The sequence below is a fragment of the Diceros bicornis genome, chromosome 21, assembly GCF_020826845.1.
Source record: "Diceros bicornis minor isolate mBicDic1 chromosome 21, mDicBic1.mat.cur, whole genome shotgun sequence".
Classification (NCBI taxonomy): Eukaryota; Metazoa; Chordata; class Mammalia; order Perissodactyla; family Rhinocerotidae; genus Diceros; species Diceros bicornis.
Window position 1 is genome coordinate 19,832,044 of NC_080760.1, and position 20,406 is coordinate 19,852,449.

At 45.3% G+C, this 20,406-nt stretch overlaps 1 long non-coding RNA gene across 1 annotated transcript in view; it reads right to left on the bottom strand.

The window, feature by feature from the left end:
- Positions 1-9,144: 9,144 nt before the first annotated feature.
- The window catches only part of LOC131419523 (uncharacterized), a 29,950-nt gene continuing 18,688 nt past the window's right edge, over positions 9,145-20,406 (bottom strand). Inside the window, exons 2-4 of the long non-coding RNA XR_009223271.1 lie at positions 13,336-13,541; positions 11,939-12,050; positions 9,145-9,465 (exon numbers count right to left, since the gene is read on the bottom strand). This is a non-coding gene — a long non-coding RNA (uncharacterized LOC131419523). The remainder of the gene's footprint in view (positions 9,466-11,938; positions 12,051-13,335; positions 13,542-20,406) is intronic.

Genomic DNA, 20,406 nt, shown 5'->3' on the forward strand with positions numbered 1-20,406 from the left:
GCTTAGTTGTCGGCTGGGAGCAGCTCACAGGAAACACATCTATGGTACATACATGACTGGTGATCCAGAGGGGCAGCAATTAGAGCCGTCAGACAATCGTGCTCTCGTGGCAGGAGATCTAAGCAGCTCATCTTCGTGGCCACCACCACCCCTTCTAGCAGATGAGGCCAGCACAGAGAAATAGCACTTGTTATAGTCTGTGAAGCCACATTTTTAAGCTCAGGCCTGTGTGATCTACATGGAGAAACTTGGGTTGCAAATGGTTACAAATTTTAAAACTCTTTGGAGCTTAAAAAGTTATACTCTTAGATATCTGAGTTCCTTTATCCAGAACTATGAATTATTCCCTGATGATGCCTGTTAACTGAGGTGTATCTGTTGTAGATAATACTAGAAGGCATCAAAGAAATTTTGGAACTACAGACAATTTGTGCAGAGATGATCAGAATGAGATTTTCTGGCCTCAGAATATCAAAAGATAATAGATTGTTTGCATTTGTCTAAATGCACAGAGGGTTGGCTGGGGTGATAAAGGTGAGGATAAGCGAAGGAACCCAGGTAAAAGCGAGGAAATAACCAACAACTCCTACTCCAGCTGCTCAGCTGTCTAAGGGGTAGAAAAGCTGCTCTGTATGTCTGGGATTTCAGAACACTGGTGAGGAGAAAGAGTTTAAGGGACTGAAAACCTGAGCCAATATGCATTTGCAATGATGTCATTTGTCAAGACTGTCAGTTCAAGAATGATTTGCTCAACTGGTGCTTCAGGCACATCAGGTTGAGCTTGTTTACCAAGACACCATGCCCAGGGGTTACCCCTGAAAAGTGCAAGAGGTAAATATAGGACAGGGAAAAGGAAGTGAATAGACGGTGGCAACTTACTGAACTTGCTATGTCAAGAGGAAATGACAGCCAAAAACATAAATAGCATCACTATTAAAAGGTTTAGATAAGTTCACGCCTGACAAATCACTAGCTGTGATTTGGGGGTGCCCTTCCTTGGTCTTTTGTGAGTGACATCAGAGAGATTGTCCTGTTTGTCCCACAACAGTATCTACTGCAGCCTCTGTGAAAGCCAGATTTCTGGACCAGATGTACAATGGTTCTAATTTAATTATTCTCAAGTGAACGAATGGATGTGAGGAAATTCTAAGGCAGCTGCTAACTTCTGTGGGTGTGCTAAGCTTAGACCATCACACTTTTGTTGGTGTTGCAGGACTTCTCAACTGAGAAGACAATTTCCTGGGCACCACCCAGACGTCTTCATCTGCTTAGCTCTAGAGGCCCCTGGAGCCCACCTGCTTTCTGAGTTCCCTCTCACACAAGGTGTTGAACCAAAAGCTGGAGCCCCTGGAAGAACAGAGGTTGTTGAAACCCTTTTCAAACAAGTGGTCCCAACCCACAGAAATGGAGCAGCTCCGGTGGAAGGAATGGTCGCGGGAGGATTGGAGAATGGGTGCAGACAGCAGGCGGCCTGTGCCCATCCTCCTTCTCTGTCCCTACTGAAGTCCCTGAGACCTCTCTTCAAGGCATGATTTGAGAACCACTGAGGCAAAGGAAATCACTGTATTTAGAGTTGGACTGGATGATCAGTGACACCTATCCAGTTCTAGGATTGCATGTTTGACTGGATGATTACAGAATGCCACACCACATATGGCAATCAGAGCTCTCTGGTGAATGTGGATGGACTTTTCTAACAGGCAGCATGGTGAGCTGGACAGGGCACGAGCTTTGGAGTCAGAAGACCTGGGTCCCAGTCTTGACTCTGACGCTTACTAGCTTTGTGACTTCGGCAAATAATTTCTCCAAATCTCAGTTTCCTGGCCTTTACGATGGGGAGAATAACATCTCCCTCAAAGAACCGTAGGGAAGGTGAAGTCAGATGCCCATGTTGTCTCCGCCGAGATGGGACAGTCCTGCTCACACAAACGTTCTCCAGGAGCTCTTGTCTGGTTTTCTGACACCGTTTTGTACCTTGATTCCCAACATTCCCCTCAGGGCTCCTGTCTTAGCCACTTACTTTATACACACCATTCCAGCCCAATATCAGTGTTTCTTGGGACACAACCCTGATGTTCACCCCTTGAGTCAGCCTACCACAACCATGGATAAAAGTCATGTGGGCAGCCCTCAGACTGGCCTTGCAGGGCTCTGGCTGCTGGAGAGGGGGGCAGTAGGTGGGCCCCAAACTAAGGGCTCAGAGTCAGCCTCCTACTGGGACTGGGGTTCTGGGCCCTACCCAAGCTGAGAGAACATGCAGAGAATTCACCTTCTATACTACAAAACCTTCTTCCAGTCCAATTCAGGCAGCCCATTTCCTCACTCCAAATAAGCATCTGTCCTGACCACACGCCACTAGGGACAATCTTTAGGTCTGCAGAGGAGGGCATGCACAGAGAAGATCAAACATTAGCCAGGACCTAAGCGTAAGAAGGCAGGTTGGGCTCACCCCAAATGAGTCCTGGCTGTACAGAACAATCTTCTGAAGGCACCAAGGAGAATCCACTCCAGCCATGAGCATAGAAGGCAACAAGAGCTATAAGGAAGAAGGAATGGTGGCCTGAGAGTTAGGACACCTGGGGTCCTGTCTGGGCTCGGCTAGAATCCAGCTGTCACCATACTTCTTGACTTCCTCATCAGTAACTGAAAAGGTTGGAGGAAGTGATCCCATGGACCCCATAGGTTCATAGGAAAGAACCTATGAATACAGGGCTTGAGTTACAGGCGTTACTTATTCCCCAATTGCCCAGCCATATGGGCACATGGGAAAGCAGGAGGAAAGCCAAACCTTCCAATCTGGTTTATTTGGGAGAAGAGACCCTCAGTTCTTAAGAAATTGAGCGGAAGCAACACCTCGGCCTTTTAGCACAATGTATGCTAAACGATACACCACTGATATCTATAACACATGTTCTTGTAATTCCTGATCCCAGCAGATAGGCTCCCTTCTGTTCATTGTGAAGGAGTTAGCAGAAGCGAAAGGATGTGGGTAGCGAGTAATAGGAAAAGCAGGTTTGTCAAGCCCATCACTGTGGAAGCGGTAATTTAATCTGGGGAATGTCAGATAAGCAAACAAATCTGTTAATGGTAGGAAATGGAGTCCAGCTCTGCCAATTTAGAATAGATTGGGCCAGATATTAAAGAGGCTATTCCTCTTCAGAGGCCGTCATTTCTGTCTTCTTGCTGATAAAGGGGATGAGACAGGTGTTTAAATTTTACCTGGTGGTTGTAGCCGCATGTTCCAAATGTTGAGAAGCCTGACAGGAAACAAGAATAACAGAATTTAGCAGAAAGGAGGTGGGAAAACAAGAAGCAAGAATCCCAGTGATTCTGGAGGTGAGAATCAAGGCAGCCAGAACACATGCTGCCTTCTGGGCTCAACATGGCGGCCTTTGGGGCAGGAGGAGATCCTGGTCCATGGGGGCGCCCACGGGGATCAGCCTCCACAATCCTCCTTGAGCCTGCGCCTTGTCTCTAGCTTATCGGAGGAATTTCACGACAACCCAAACCCATTTTTACCGCCATCTGATCAAATCATTTGTGTGGAAATTCTTTATCTTCTGCGTGCCAAGTACGCATCTCGCTGTGCTTACTATGTTTCAGCCTGTCTTCAGAAGATTTTTGGGTATTAGGGAACCAATGAATAATAATGATAATGATGATGATGATGATAACAACAACAACAACAACAATAATAATAGCTAAGTGCTGGAAACTCTCCAAGCACTTTAAGTACATTTTCTCGCTAAATGCTCACAAGAGCCCCCTGAGGTAAGTACTATTATTATCACTATTTTACATATAAGAAAACTAAAGCTCAAAGAGTTGAAGTCGTTTTCTCATGGTTACAAGGCCACTCAGTGGTGAAACTGGAACTCCAACCCAGAACTGTTTGCACCCCAATCCACTTTCATATGCTTAGTTCATGTGCTATCCAACGCAGCCAACAGCAAGCAGGGGCATTTAATGAGCATTGACTAATACTCAGCTCTCTCAGGCACTTTCCATCAATAATCTCATTTAAATACTCACAGCAGCCCACATGTAGGTACCATTATTATCCGTCTTTTTAAAATATTGTTATGATTACAGAAGAAGACAGTGAGGCTTGAGAGGTTCAGTAACTTGCCCGAGGTTACCTGGGGACTTAAGTAGCAGATTTTGGATGCAACCCTGGGCAGCCTAACTGGCAAGCTCATGCCACTAATCACTGAGTTACACTTGGAGAGTACCCTTCCAACTCTCACTGACCCAGCAGTACACATACTGTGTGTTGCCAATAATCTGAATTTCCAGGGTAAATCCTATCTATGCAGCAAGTTCAATTTTGTATTTTTTTTTTTTTTTTTTTTTTGTGAGGAGGTCAGCCCTGAGCTAACATCCGCCAATCCTCCTCTTTTTTTTGCTGAGGAAGAGGGCCCTGGGCTAACATCGGTGCCTATCTTCCTCCACTTTATATGGGACGCCGCCACAGCATGGCTTACCAAGCAGTGCGTCGGTGCGCGCCCGGCATCTGAACCAGCGAACCCCGGGCCGCCGCAGCGGAGCGCGCGCACTTAACCGCTTGCGCCACCGGGCCGGCCCCTCAATTTTGTATTTTAATTGCTTAGGGACCTTCCCGCAGGAGTAACATTTGGCACCTGGTTGACTGCCAACAGTACAAATCTTGGGGCACAACAGTCCAGATCTCTCCCCTATTTCTGCCTGGGCTTGAATGGCGCACCACCAGTGATTTCCCAGGCAAGGGCAGTCCTCCTGTGTGAATGGAAGGATGATGAGCTTAGCCCAAACACAGGGAAATTTGTCTAATCCTTCCTGAAATCGATATGGTGCCAACTCCACACTTATTTTCCTCCTCTTTACCATCCTGCTGGGACGTGAGCCCTATGACTAGAAAGGGCCAACCTCCCAGAAGAATGCTGACTAAACTACGTTGAACCTCTGTGTCGCGGAGGGCTTTGAGGTTTTCCAACGCTAGACCTCCATTTGACTGAAAGTCCTAACCTGTTCCAGGCTTCTTTCCCCAGTCACAGCACTGCCTCACCCCTTCCAGACCTCCTACAGCTTTGAAAAGGCCCACTAAAGCGTTTCTAATGTGCACCTCCATTTCCTGCAGCGAATCTGGGTGTGAGTTTCCTGGAGTCTTATCAGCATGAAGAATCTCGAGCCATTTCTGATGTAATCTGCCCACTTCCCAAATCCTCCTCATCAATCCATCATAATTTGATCCCAGATTAAGAAAATATCAGTTCTTCACACAAATGAATGCAGGGTGCTCCAAGGGTTTCATAATTTCTTTGTCTTATCTCTTATACAACACATTATCCTTTGCCATTTGAGAAAGAAATGACTTTTGCATCCCTAATCTTTTGCTTATTGTTAATTGTTTTTGTCCTTGTGGATGCTTCAAAATGGCCATTTGCATCTTTCTTTCTATAACTGTGCTTTGTCTTTTTGAACCAGGACTTGGCCAAGTCAGTTCACTCTGAGCTTTAATTTCTTCACCTGTCAAGCAGTTGGATTAGATTAGGGCTAGCAACCTTTCTTTGCAAAGGGCCAGAGAGTAAGTATTTTAGGTTTGTGGGCCATACGGTGTCATGGCAGCTGCTCAGCTCTGCCGTTGCAGTGTGAAAGCAGCCATGGACAATACATAGACAAGTGAGCACAACTGTGTTCCAATAAAACTTTATTTATGGACACTGAAATTGAAATTTCATATAATTTTCACCTTTCATGAAATATTATTTTTTTACCAACCATGGAAAAATGTCAAATTTCTGGCTTGCAGGATGTACAAAATCAGGCAGTGGGCCAGGTTTGGCCCCTGGACTAGATGATTCTAAATTTCTTCCTTATTCTAAGTATTATGACATTTCAGAACTAAAGGGAGCCTTAGAAGCCATCAAGTCCATGCCACAGAAGGAAAAAATGACCCAGAGAGGCAAAGTGTCTGACCCACGCTCACACAGATGGCAGGTGAGTGGCAGTTCAGGATCATAATGTGAGTCTGTTGGCTCTCAGTCTGGGTCACACCCACCACTGTGTACCACCTCCAGTGTGTAAATACATATGCTGGGTTCCATTTATTAGCAGAATGAGATCATTTTAAAGAGTTACAAGTTTGGGGTCCAGTCTGCCTGGAAACAGCATTTTATATATCCTTCTATTTAAATAAAAGCATGACCATGAACATTTTATTTGAATGAACGTATAAAATACTTGCTTCTATAAAACACTAAAGAATTTGTGTAGTCTGTGCTTTTTGGTGTTGTTATTATGACTAAGACCAAATCACACAATGGATTAAATCGACTCAGAGCAACTTACAGACATCCAACATTTGTGATGCTTGAACTAATAAACAAAGCAAATGTATCTAGACCATTTTCTTGGGTGAATTGGACTAAAGTACTAAACAGAAGAATAATCACACATATATGCACACACACAGAAGGAAAATTTTTGGTTTGTCTCTTCAAAGACTGGTAAAATTAGCACAAATAAATAAAAAACTACTCTAGACAAGCTGTGTGCAGGACATGCCACCTGTACCCTCCAAGGAGCTCTACAAAATATTAGTGACAAAAACCTTGTTTCTGTAGCAAGAATGAGTCAATCACAGTGCAGCCCACTTAAAATATGAGGCACTATTGTCAAATCTATCTGTCCTCATCCCAAAAGGACTGACCAGGCGATAAGGTAGATCATCGCAAAAGCCTGCATTCTGCTTTCCCTTTTCATCTGCTAAAAATGGATAAAGTGTTTTCCAGTTGTGTGTGTGTGTGTGTGTGTGTGTGTGTTGGGATGGGGACTGGGCAGCTGCTTTAAAAAGTCAGTGCTCTCCCTTCCTTTTTAGCGACCAGGAAGTAGGAAGTAGAAGTTGGGATAAGAAGGAATTTCATAAAAATAGCCCATAAAAACACGTTTTAAGACGGTAGTGAGGGGAGGAGGAGGCGGCCCAGAAAGAGAAGACTGTTCCAGCAATTCCCATCTGGAACTTGGTTTATACTTCCTGAATCTTCACACTATCTCTGCAGCTTCTTGACTTCCAGGAAAGTCTTTGCCTTAGCAGCCAACTCTGGCAAGTATGTCTAGTGATCCAGGGAGAGGCATGATTGCAAAGAGAGAGATGAGAGATACCTCGAGCACCTTGTCAGATGGCCCACATCTCTCCATAGTCACCCTGTTGTGGATTGCAGGCTCACTCAACGTTTCTGAAACCTTCCCTGAGCCTTTCTGCACTCACACCTGGGAAGAAGAAGAACTGGAAGTTCTAGCAGAAGCTAGAATGATGCACGTTCAGGTCTCTGCCTACCAGAGGCGAAGCTGACAACATACCATAGTCAGGCCTTGGTGCTTCAAGCATTCAGCAAGATGCACCAAAGTGCCCAGTCAAGAGGCTAGGTCCACTCTTATACGTGGAATGGGATCTTGCAGGTGATAAACCATTTCTCCCTGTTCCCTTAACCACACACAACCCACTCAGCACCTGGGAAGGAGAACCTGCCCAAGTCCACTCAGTCAGAAATCCTGGGCTTTCTCACTTCCTGCTCATCTGGTTCCATTCTTGGGCATATTTGGCTCCTATCCTCTCAATGTCGTCTTCCTTTTCCTACCCATTTCTAGACCTGTGGACCTTTATTTATGTTTGTTTACTCATTTATTATTTATTCCTGCCACTAATATTGGGTGCTGCCGTGTGCAGGCATTGTGCTAACGCTGGGGATGTATGTGGTGGAGAGCAAGATACAGGAGATTCCTGTGCTTGGGACTTAAATTTTAGCAATGTAGAAGACAGTCGAGAAATAGTTCCCTAAGCACTTACATCCTTACCATGTGGTGAGTGCTATGAAGGACATTAGCTCACTGAATATTTATGAAGAACCTACTAGTGCCAGGCTGAGGGCACAATGGTGACCATAAAGAGACCGCATCCTTATGTTCATGGAAACCAACCATTATTCAAACAATCACCCTCACGAATGCTACAACTAGGATCTGAGTACGTGACGGGGGAATGTAGAGTCCTGGGAGTCAGGGAGGCTTTTGGGAGGAAATGGTGTTGAAGCAGAGACCTGACAGCTGAGTAGGGGGTGCTGAGGCCCAGGTAACTCCTTTGGCTTCTCTGCCCTATACCCACTGGTGTGTGTGATTCCTGGAACCCCTCCATGGACGCGACTTCTGCACCTGCCTTCTGCCTGTCCATGGACTTGCCAGGGAACCACCCAGACTAGTCTAAACCCTCCCCTGGGACTACACTAGGGCATCAGCCCACCTGGCCAGCATCCCCGGTGGTCCCTGACTGTAAGTAGCTGACCATCCGACTGTTTCAGCTTTGCTTACCACCTAGAACAGGGCCTGCATGTAGTAGCCACTCAGTAAATATTAATATTTGCTGTAAAGTAAGTAATTTCTGTTTCTTTGATAACTAGCTCTGGTCCTCTATGGGTGGGTGTCTCCCCTCACATTATTCTCACATTCCTTTGCTCTCTGGGGAGAACTTATTGCTAACATGCTTCTATCTGCCTTAGCTAATTACTACCCACAAACACAAAGCCGATAGCTAATTTCTATTTTAGCCTCTGGGGTGGGTTCATTACTTTGATGAACTTAAACCCATAGCAGTCCATTCTTCCTTGGCCTCTGTTGGTACAGGCTAGAAGATTAAGCTGGAGGAATACATATGGTTTGACGGATTTGTAATAATAGGAAGCTCAGAGAGTGAGTGGTGCACGGGAGCATGGCTGCTCGCTCACGGCAGAGCGGGGAGCACAAGTCCTCATTCCCCTTCACCATGCCCTCTTTTCAGTTCTCACTGGCCTGAGGCGTCGGCTGGGCTCAGCGAGCTAAGAAACGTTCTGAGCCTAGGAACACAAAGTTCCTGTTCCAGGTCTTCTCCCAGGGGGTGTCTGAGCAAGGCACTTAGTGACCTGTTGTACCTCACCGGGAAAGAAGAGTCACAGGACAGCCATGAGCTGACCTCCCGGCGGGTGGAGGGGAATCCTCATTAAGGTAATTTGGAGGCACTTAGCAAAGATGAAGTTCAGGGTCAGTGCGCGGTGTGGTTCCTCATAAAACCTTTGGAGATTTTAGGAGGAGAGTTGTTGAGGAAGGGCGAGGTGCTCTAGAGAATGGACCGGGAGGGCAGCGCCTGGCCCGGAGCCAGCCACCTGTGCTCACTGGGAGGACACGGCCCAGCCTTTTCGTCCATTTCACAGAGATTTCATGACAGTATTTCTGCAATGGGAACAGGCTGCAAGATCTGATTGTGCTTAAGTGGTCACCTAGTTCTCCTCTTGGGTTTTGTTGAGGGACTGTAATTCATGTCCCCAGCCAGCAGGTAGGTGTCTTCTTTGATGCGAACAACCACTCCCTTTGACAGCCTTCTCTGGTCCCAATTCTTCAGCTGACTCCTTCCTTCCTTTTACGGCCTCTCAGAAACTATCCAAACTGCTCAGGTGGAAGCTTTAGGAAAGAGAAGTTTTTTAAATTGTCTACATAAAATAGCCACATTTTAGAAATAAAATAGAGAAAATAAGGGGAAAACACATGTGACCCCATTAACCTAACACATTCTTAGTATTACCATTTTGGTATATTTTCCCCCATCTTTCTAAAATGCGTTTTTTACAATGCCATAATAATCTGCATTAAAATCAGCATCCTATTTTGCTTTATGTTTCTATCTAGTCTTCCTCCTAATCAATTTGAATGGCTAGATACTATTCATTGAAAGAATAGATCACATTTATCTGAATTGTTTCTTATGGCTTCATATTTTCTTTTTAGCATTTTTTTTGTGTGTGTGTGTGTGTGTGTGTGTGTGAGGAAGATCAGCCCTGAGCTAACATCCGATGCCAGTCCTCCTCTTTTTTGCTGAGGAAGATTGTCCCTGGGCTAACATCTGTGCCCATCTTCCTCTACTTTATATGGGACGCCGCTACAGTATGGCTTGACAAGTGGTGCATTGGTACGCGCGCCCGGGATCCCAACCTGTGAACCCCCGGCCGCCACAGCAGAGAGCGCGCACTTAACCACTGTGCCATCCGGCCGGCCTCTGGCTTCACATTTTCTTGCATCCAGTTTTTCCACTAGTGGAATGGCACTGTAAGGAACATTTTTGTACAAGATCCATGGCACAGTTCTAGAAAAGGGCCTGGGTCACATGGCAGAGTAGCTCTCTGCTAAAGGCTGGCTAAAATCAAGGATGCCTTCTGGGGTATCTGGACTGAGGCTAATTGCATTATGAATCAGGCAGTGCTCCATATCATAGATAAGACTCTTTCCTGGACCCTGGATTTGCAGAGTCACCAGGAATCTGTCTCATTTCTCATCTTTGCAAGCACCTGCTTCATACTCTCCCCACCTCTCTGAACACATGGTAGATAGAAAGTGGCCACTCCCTAGCTCCTATGTTCAAACCACCATTCAAGAGACATTCTCAGATGAACCTCTGTCTCTTAATCCCTAGTCCAAATTCCAGGGTGAGGGAATCTGATGGCCCCATTTAGGCCTGGTATATCTCTCCTCTTTTCTGAGAAATGTAGGCAGAGAGGTAAAGTCATCTAGTACCCACTGGAGGCCTACCCTGTTACTATTATGGGTGATGTATCCCTGTCCCTATCCAAGGCCACCTCCTTCAATTGTGCCCTGCATCCTACTCCTCACCTTCTCAAGGACTGACTCCTGCAGCTATCCCCTCCCTCTTTTGCATCTCAATCTCTCCCATTATTCATGTCATTTTGTTTGTCAGCAAACAAACATGTTCTAGTATCTCTCAACTTAAAACAACAAACCTCTTTGGCCCCATGTCTTTCTCCATTTAACACCCAATCTCTCCACTCCTATTGCCTGATAAAAAAATCTCAAAAGACTTATCTGTACCTCTATCTCCATTTCCTCATCTTCCATTTTCTTCTCAGTCCCTTCAATTGGATTTGCATCTTTTCAATTCCACTAAAATTGCTCTGGTTGAGGTCACCAAGGCCTCTCTCTTGGCATGTCTCTATCCTCATCTAAGTCAACCTCTCAGGAATATTCCACACAGTTGACCACTCCTTTCTTAAAATATTCTCTTCTCTTGATTTGAGGATACCATTTATAGTAGATGCTCTGGTGTGCTACCCAGATTTCCCCGGCAGGGCCAAGAAACCCCTTCTCCCAGATGTCAGGAGCATTGATGGTTGACATCTCAGGGCTCGGTCTATCTCCAGAAATTGCCCTCAGATGGGCAAACTGCCTTGCCCAAACTTATGCCCCTTCCCAGGGATAGCCCATATCCAAGGGCTGGTTAATGTGAGGGTACAAAGGCCAGCCCCTTGCCTCAGTTTGAGACAACTCTGAAGGACCATCCCAGCTCCAGAGCTCTCAGTTGGACTGGATGGGCTGAGGCTTCTGTTGCAACAGCATCACATTTGAATTTCTCCCTCTGCCCAATTTTATTTCCCTCACTTCCTTAGAGGTGGTCTTCCTGTGATCTTCCCAAATCTCCATCTCAGAATTTGTTTCCAGGGGACCTGACCCAGGATCACAAAGTCTCCTGGTTTTCCTCTTTCCTCATTTCCTGCCACCTGGATTTCTTACAATTTCATTCCTGTATGTCTTCATTCCTGATTTCTTTTCTGCTTCAACAACTTTAAAACACCTCTTTTTCTCTCTTCCCCTCACTCCTTCTGTCCTCTCCTTGGCCTTCTTGTTTTCTTGTTTGTCTTATCTGGTTGTTACACAGGTGCTTAACAGAGAACTGAGAAGATAGTGGTCTCACTAGAACTGTTTTCCTTAGAAATCACCACACTTGGCAATGGCTGTGTTGGAGTTTTCTGAAATCTACGGAAGAGGGAAATTTCAGCATGGATTTTATCCACGGGGTCAAATGACATGAACACAGCAGCAACTGATCCATTTATTCTTCATAATTAGTTAAGTAAACAGCACTTACCCATGGCTGCACACCTGAGGACCTGATATACAAATCAAACCAGCGCTGGTGAAATGATGTACTTAGTGCGATTTTGTTGTAAGCACATTTCATTCTGTCTCTTCATTCAGCTCTAAAATAAAGAATAAAAAGATCAAAGGTTTGGATTTGGAACAGCTGTAAATTTTCCAGTGGGGCAGAGAGAAATAGAACATTTTTTACAAAGAGCTTCACAACCTGAGGCATCAAAGGGAAACTGGCTTCCTGGACTGTTATGTATAGATGAGATCATCTAGAAAAGCAGAATATCTGTTACATAACATAGTGTCCACATCCTGCAGCACAGTACAAGTACATATACGACCGATGGGGATCTTAGTGTTGACACATGTCCCATGGTCATGTAAGATGTTAACATGAGGAAAAGCTGGGTGAAGAGTATAGGGGAGCTCTCTGCACTAGCTTTGCAACTTTTCTGTAAATCTAAAATTAAAAGTTTAAATAATACATAGTTGAATACGTGAGCCCAATTTGATTAGTAAGCTGTTAAGAGGAAGTTCCTCTGCGATGCTGAAATCAGGTATTTGGTGACTCCAGGCATTCGGAGTATAGCTATGAAAAATAAAATCAGAGAAGTGGTCTTTGAGCAGCTGAAAGCTCTCCAGAACTCGTAGGAAAGGCAGAGTCATCCTCAGGCCTGCTCACAGCGGCTGTGCACGAAGAGATTGAAAAGACTGGAAACTGCTGAGAAACACAGATGGCGGCCAGCAGTGCCAGAAGGAAAACTACCGGTAAATACACAGCTGGCTGGGGACACTTGGTGTAGGGGCAAACAGGATCACATACTTCAAGAAGCGTAACTGAATTATAATGCATTTCAGTGGATGGCAATCAGAATGATGTTCTTGGATGACAAAGAAAGGTTGAAGTTATTTTTGGCTCAGGCAGGAAATGCTTCTTAGAAGTTCCTGCTCATGTCTTCTCACACACTCTCACCCAGGTGGAAATGCGCTGGAGAAGGAAGAGCAGGGCTGTGGGGCTAACACCCCATCCCATCTGACCTTGGTCAGATAGTGCAGAGAGCTCCCCTATCCCCTAATTCCCTCGTCTTTTCGAGTCTTAGTTTCTCCATTTATAAAATGAGGATAATGATAAGTATCCTGCAAAGGTTGCAGTGAAGATTCTGTATTAGAATCTCTATACACGGTTAGCAAACGCCAGGCACTCAATGGGTGAGAGGGGCTCAGGGCGGTAAGGAATGCACATCCGACTCTCTGGGATTTAGAGTCCTGCTGCTCAGATCCCCTCTCCAGCTGTGGCACTTTGGAGCACCCTCTCCAATCTCTCTGAGCACAAGATGCATGATATGGGTCAGGTCAACGACTTTCTTAGGTCTCAGTGATCAAGGTGAAACTTACGGGGTGAACAGCAAAGAGGTTAGAGGCATCTTTGTGGCCTTGGCTTGACTTTGTGTCATCTTCTCTCTTCATTCTTTCTCCCTCTTGAAGTTCCCAGGAGGCTGGCAGAGTAGATGGGTCCAGGGCTGCCACTGCTTTCCAGCTCCAAGACGGCGGTGGGTTGCTCATGCCAGCTCTGCTCTGAGCCTTAAGGAGAAGTGCTCTTTCTGTAGATAGATTTTTTTTTTTTTTTGGATTAATCATTCCTGACACTTTTCACCATAAGAGTAATATGATCCAGAGGGCTAAGATCAGGGGCCAAGGAGGCCATTAGTCTGGTTTTAACCAAGGCCAATTGGGCCTGCCCATTCTGGGAAAAAGAGTTCTCCCTGCTCCATGAAGTCCATCCTCATTCATCAGGGCCAAAGGCTCCAGGTGGTCATTTGGGGCCAATGCTTGAAACAAGGTCTCATCTGCAGAGCTCCCTCAGAATCCTCAGCATAAGCAGCAAGTGGAGAGTTCTTTCTTGACTAACACGGTCCCTAGAACCCCTCCAATCTGCAGGCGTTACTCGACTCCCTAAAGGGGTGATCTTTTACCTGCTCTGACTTTTAGGACCAGTCCTTATCCCTGGTCTGGGCTGAGCCCTGGCTTATCAGTGCTTCTATACTATCCTCTAAGCCTTGCCTCAAAGGACCTGGTCCCAGCCTCTTCCGTTATGTCTACAGTCCAATGCTGTGGTAAGAAATGTATACCCTATGCCTTAGAAAGATATCTGTTCAAAATGGCTCAATAGACAAGGATTGATGCTCAAGGAAGAAAGTACTGGATATCATGAAAATTCATGCACATGAATGTCTTATGGATCCAGACATAAATGAGCACACAGTCGCCAAGTATATTTTCCCTGACTGTGCTCAAATGAGTTGACAGTTTAGGAGACAGAGTTGTTCAAGTTCAGCCTGTCTGTCTTGAGGGCACCCATCTCTTCCCACCTCTCACTTTGCTATTGATTTCCTGAGTCCTTGCTCAGATGTCCCCCACCTTCCCTACCTCCCTCTGGGTCTTAGAACTGAGGAGACCAGACACTTCCCAACATACTTAAAACAAATTCTTAGTTGCCAGACTCTCATTTCTGATCACAAATCTATAGCATCTTTTCAGGTCTAAACTTAAGATGATAATAACTCACAAGATTTTGTTGACAGCAGTGTCCTGGTTTGAACTGCACAGAAAAAGAAGGTAACATTCGAACAAACTGAGCCATGAAGTTGGGAGTCTTGTTTTCTCTGGAACTGCTGATGTTCAGCTCACCTCCTTTATCAGGAGGAGGGGACAAGTTCCTATCATTTTACCTCCTTCCCTCTTCCCTGCCAGATCTATCCTTGTCAGTTCCCACATATCCTTGTCAGTTCCCACAGGCATCTCCTCGTTAGGTTAGTGGCTCCCTCACCCCCATCAGCTCTTTCATTTGCTCCTTTTCTGTCTGGCTCACCTTAACAGTGTGACCCTCGCCTCCCCTCCGAGCACAGTTGCTGAGACCTTCGGCCCGCAGGGATCCTCGGCCAACAGCCACCTCCCCTTGATCAGTGTGCACCATAACAACTAGACTGGAAGGGGTGAGTGAATAGACTTGCTTTTTACTCTCCTTTAGAGGCAAGTATGGATAGTGATGCAGGGAGATGGAAATTCTATTTCCGCCAAGCAGTGGGCAATTGTCAGCACACATTGAAAAGGTGAACTCAACGAAATGTTTTCGAACATCAAGCCCCACACATGTAAGATGAATCTACGGGAGAACCTAAGCAGAAGCAGGAAGAAATCATTTGTTTGTTGTTGTGAAGATGATTTAAAAAAAGGCAAAACTGAGAGGAGAACACATCTGTCTTTAACATTCCTTTCTTCACCTCGGTGCACCCCCTCTTCACCAGGTTCGGCTCTGGCTCAGTCCCTCCTGCCTGCAGGAAAGCTGGCCCTGGAAGCTTGTTTTCACTATGGGGACAGAGAACCCCAAACACATGGCAGTGCTTGAAACAGAAGAATGGGTTACTAATGGAGAATTTAAAAGATCCTAAGTGTTTATTTGTTTGAATTAAATACAGACCAAGGAGATGGGGACAAGACCTTGCCAGCCTACTTAATTATGCATGCTGGTGTCTTCCATGTGTCAAGCTGGCCCAGAGAAAGGGAACAGCTTAGACATGTGCAGAGACATTCTGGGGTACCAAATCATCAGTGTGAGACTTTCTGAACCCTTACCCATTTTCATCTGATTTCCCCAATCTTCAGATGTGTGGATGCCAAATAAAGGCAAGGTTCCAGGTAGTGGGGAGACAAACATGGCAAAGACACATCCCTGCCCTGCAGGGAGCAGACATACGTGTTCATTTTTTTGTGAACGGTTTCAGCAGGAAGAGCTCAAGACAGGACAACAGCAGGAAGGGCAGAGAGGGGGACTACCAGAGGAATAGGAATACAGGAGGGTCCTCTGCCCCAAGCCATCTCGGGCCAGGCTCAGGGGTCCACCAGGGTGGGAAGGTGGGATTGGGTGAGACCCAGCTGGTCTCCTCTTCTTCTCTGGGGGGAGCATCTCTCAGGAAGGCCACTTTCCCACAAGCCTCTCCCATTTCACCACCTGAATTCTTGGGCCTCCGAGCCCCAAAGGCCTGCTGTGATTCTGCTGGGGCTACCTGACCCTCTCCTCAACACCTGAACTGAAGTTCTCTAGGAAGACACTAGGACATTTTTCAAGAATGTTCTGCATGAAAGCTCAGTCAAATGGCAACTCCATCCTTCCAGTTGCTCAGGCTAAAACCTTGGGGTCATCCTTGACTTCTCCCCTTCTTTTTTTTTTTTTTTTTGGTGAGGAAGATTGGCCCTGAGCTAACATCTGTGCCAGTCTTCCTCTATTTTGTATGTAGGATGCTGCCACAGCATGACTGACAATTGGTGTAAGTCCGCGCCTGGGATTCTGGCCCGCAAATCCCAGGCCACTGAAATGGAGCACTCAAACTTAACCACTACACCACCAAGCCAGCCCCTCCTTCCCATTTCTTGAGACACCAAGTACACTTCTGCCTCAAAACCTTTGCCCTTGCTCTTCCCTCAGGGTAAGACATTCTCCCTCAGAAACGGATCCAGCTCCTTTCTCACTTCTTCATGCCTCTACTCCAATGGTGCCTAATCAGTGAGGCCCTCCCTCATCACCCCCAATACTGACCCTGCTGTCTTTTCTCTGTACCACTTATCATTATCTGACATGTGTCTTTGCTGGTTTGGTTTTGGTGATCTCACCCACAAGAATGCTAGCTTGATGAAGTCAGAGACTTTGTCTGCTGATTTACTACTGTGCCTCCAGAGCCATGGACAGGAGGTGCTCAGGAAACAGTTTTGAACAGCTGAGTGAATAGAAATTAATTGGGGCACTGTGAGGCACAGTGGGGGGTGGTGGTAATCTAGATCTAGAACTCTGGTTTTCAAGCATTCCCTATCCCTGGAATACTTTCTTTAAGTGAAACAAAAGGTTGAAGGAGGAGGCAGAGTTGGGGGACTGGAGGCCCATTCATGGGTCTCTCCTGTCACTCCTCAAGGAAGTCCCCAACATACCTTGGCTGAACCTACAGGGATCTGAGGAGCGCTATGTGAAGACCAGTGATCTAGGAGATCATTTTAATATTGTGACTGTTTATAGTAGTTTAGAGGTTGTTTTGTCCTTTGGCTCTAATTTTGGGCATATATATGGGTTCTTTTAAGAGGTTCTCTGATTAAATACCTTTATCTCAAAAGAAGGTCACCCTCCTTCTGAGAAAATAGAGTTTGCTTTGTAGCGATCAACTTTATGGTGTGGTTTTCTGGAACACTCTGTGGTAAAAAGCAGGGACTTCTTGTGATGGTATTTTGGCAAGGCATCATTGAACTAGAACCCAGGAGAAATGTTTACACTTGACTTTTTGATGATAGGTGAAGAGTAAGAAACCAAGGCATTCATTTTCCAACAAACTTTTATGAAGTGGCTGTCTTGTGCCAGGCATCTCTAGGTGCTAGAGATTCAGTCGAGAACTAGACAGACAGAGTCCTTGCCCCCTGGGAGCTTACATTTGAGAGGGCCAGGCAGATAGAAAACACATACACAGATAAACACATACACAGAATTGTTTATTTTTAGATAGTATTGCATGCTATAAAGAAAATTAATTAAGACTATTTTATGGAGAATGACGGGATTTCTCAAATAACCACAGATTTATTCATTAATCAATTGTCAAGAGAATTAATAAAACTAATTTATGTATCACAAGGCTGAACAGTAAAATTTCATGTTCAGAATTATTTGTCCAGAAGAGCTGAAAGGTTAAATTATATCCCTTATGCTCATTTTTAAGAAGGAAAGGAGAGGAAATAGAAGGGAGAGAGGAAGAAAGGAGGAAGGAAAGAATAAACTATGTTCCAGAAAATTTTCTTGCAAGGTGGAAAAAATCCAATTAACCAAAGCATGCCACTCCCAAAGAATTCCAGCCAATGAAGGATTCATTGCACCAATTAAAGCTGTGTCCTATTACTTTGACTACTTAGATTGAAAATCTAGCAACAGTGCTTATATTTATTCATTTTTCCTGATTTTAAAAATCACCTTCTCTCTTTAATAGAGAAATCCTGGTGTGGTTTTTATAAATATTGTTTTGATTTCAAGTATGTCTCATTCCATAATCTAGTTCCTTTTGGATTTACAAATGACATCCTAATCATCTGTGGTCTTTATATAACTGGAAAGAAATACGTCTGCAAAAGTGAAACATTTGTAAAAGTTACAATGTTTTGCAGATCAAAATTGATTCGCATTATTACTGACTTTGAAAACAGTTCAAGGCACTTACTAATTGCTTCCATTTTTCTTGATTGACTAATAAAAGGCAGAGGCATCCTTTTCAGAGTGAGTCCAGTTGAACTGAGTGTGACACAGGCAGGGCCCACATGATTTAGATGCAATTTCCTTCCCATGGATAAAGACAGCTTTTAAAGCCAAGGATAAAGGATATGACCCTGAGCTTGGGGCAGGACTGAGATTTTTCCAAAGCAAAATTTTTGTTATATTGGATTTCGTGGAGAAAACCAAGTGCTTGGTCAGAGTAGAGGCACTCTGGAATGTTCCTCCGTGTGGTGACACCAATCTAGACAGATATAAAATCAGAAGAGTGTAACCAGTAAGCTCTGGAGTGTTAAAATGTGGTTCCAGTGGAGATGCATGAGCCATGGTTGGGGATTGGTTCATCCTCTCCTCCACCATCAGACACCCACACGATAATTGCTAACTTTTGAGTGCACACTAGGTGCCATTTGTCATATTCCTTAGCTCGTGCAACTACTCTGCCAGGTGTGTACCATTATTATACCCATTTTGCAGATGTGGGAATTGAGGCCGAGTTGGATAATTTGGGCAATCTCACATACTAGTGGCTTAGGGAGTTAGGATTCCAACTGAGACCAGTGGTTCTAGAAGCTGCATTCAGAAACACTGCATGATGAAGGACTCTGCTTTAATCTCATCATATGTTGGAATTTCTTACAAAATTTTGTTAAAAGAGAAATAATCATCCTTTTGAATTATGATGTTAAAACAAACCACCTCCCCAAACCAGGTTTGAAGACCACCCACTTAGAGTAATTAGAACATCTCTACCTAGTGTGGCTGTACCTAGCGAAGAGGAGTGAACGGTGATCTCCACGAAGAGGTGAAGCCTTTGTCCTGGGGAAGGGGCTTAGAACCTTCTCACTGAGCCCAGACACCTGGGATAAGAAGGAGGAGACAATGGCAATAACCAATGACAACATCCATCATTTATTGAGTGCTTGCTATGTGCTAGGCATTAAGGCATTATGCTAGGTATGTCACATGGATTATCTCAATTGATCCTTCCCCCAACCTTTTGAGGTCAGTACTGTTATTCTGAATTTTAAGAGGAGGAAACTCAGACTTAAGCCATGTGCCCTGCCCGAGGTCATGCAGGACTCCTAAGTGACAGGTATTTGAACCTTCATCTATTTGATTGCAGAGCCTGAGTCCTTAACCACTGAACAGTCCGAGGTCAGACCAAGCTGAATGTCACAAGGAGCTGGGGTCAGGTTAACTGCCTGAGTCAGAAACAGAAAGATATGAGCCTGCTAAGAAGAAACTGAATTAGGGGTACAGTAGTTTAGAATTTATTCATCAATCCATTGATCCATTCTATTATTCAACAAATATTTCTTGCAAGCTCCCTATTTGTTAAGCTAAGCTAGTTCCGCCCATGAGCTATTTAATTCGTTCAGCAAACATTTACTGACTGCTCCATCCAGAAGAGATAAAGATAAGCCAGTCCCTGTCCCCAGAGGCTCCAGCCTAGCAGAGAAGTTGTGTTGACACATCCCTAAGAAAATAATCACCAACCCAAACAAACAAACCAAACCCCACCGACCCCGGAGCCTTCCTCTCTGGACGGCTCCCTTCCCACTTCCAGAGCCTAGTGGGAGAGGGCGCTCCCCTCTTCCTGTATGTGGGGGAAACTGGTTTCAGTGCTCCCGCTGTTGACGTATGCTGCCAAAGGGTGCGGATCTGTGGGGCACAGCACTTTTTTATTCATTTGTGAGTTTTGGATATCCAAAGGCAGACCCAGATCGTAGTTAGGGGGTGGAATGCAGACTGAAACTGCATAGGGAATTGACAGGAATTAGGGCTGGTCAGTGGAAAGAGGATGGGCGTATGTCGATGGGCTTCAGGGTGAGACAAGCCTCATAACAGGGCAGACCTGGAAGGGGGCTCCCTGAGAGCTGTAGCAGAAGGCAGGGAAAGGCTGGGGGAGTTTTAGGACACTGCCGTTTGACACACACTTTGAAGTTGCTGCCTGTTATGCTTGACTGCAGTTTAACCCTTCCCCCCAAACTTTCAGTCAATATCTGATATTCTGGTGTTACTTGGGGCAAGGAGGGGTAAGGCTTGCTGTGAGAACCCAGGAAGCAGTAAGGAAGCTGGATGCAGACTGACCTGCAGGCCCAGATAGGCTCAGAGACCTGAAGTGGGGAGCTCGACTTGCCAGGACAGAATACCAGACAGATAGG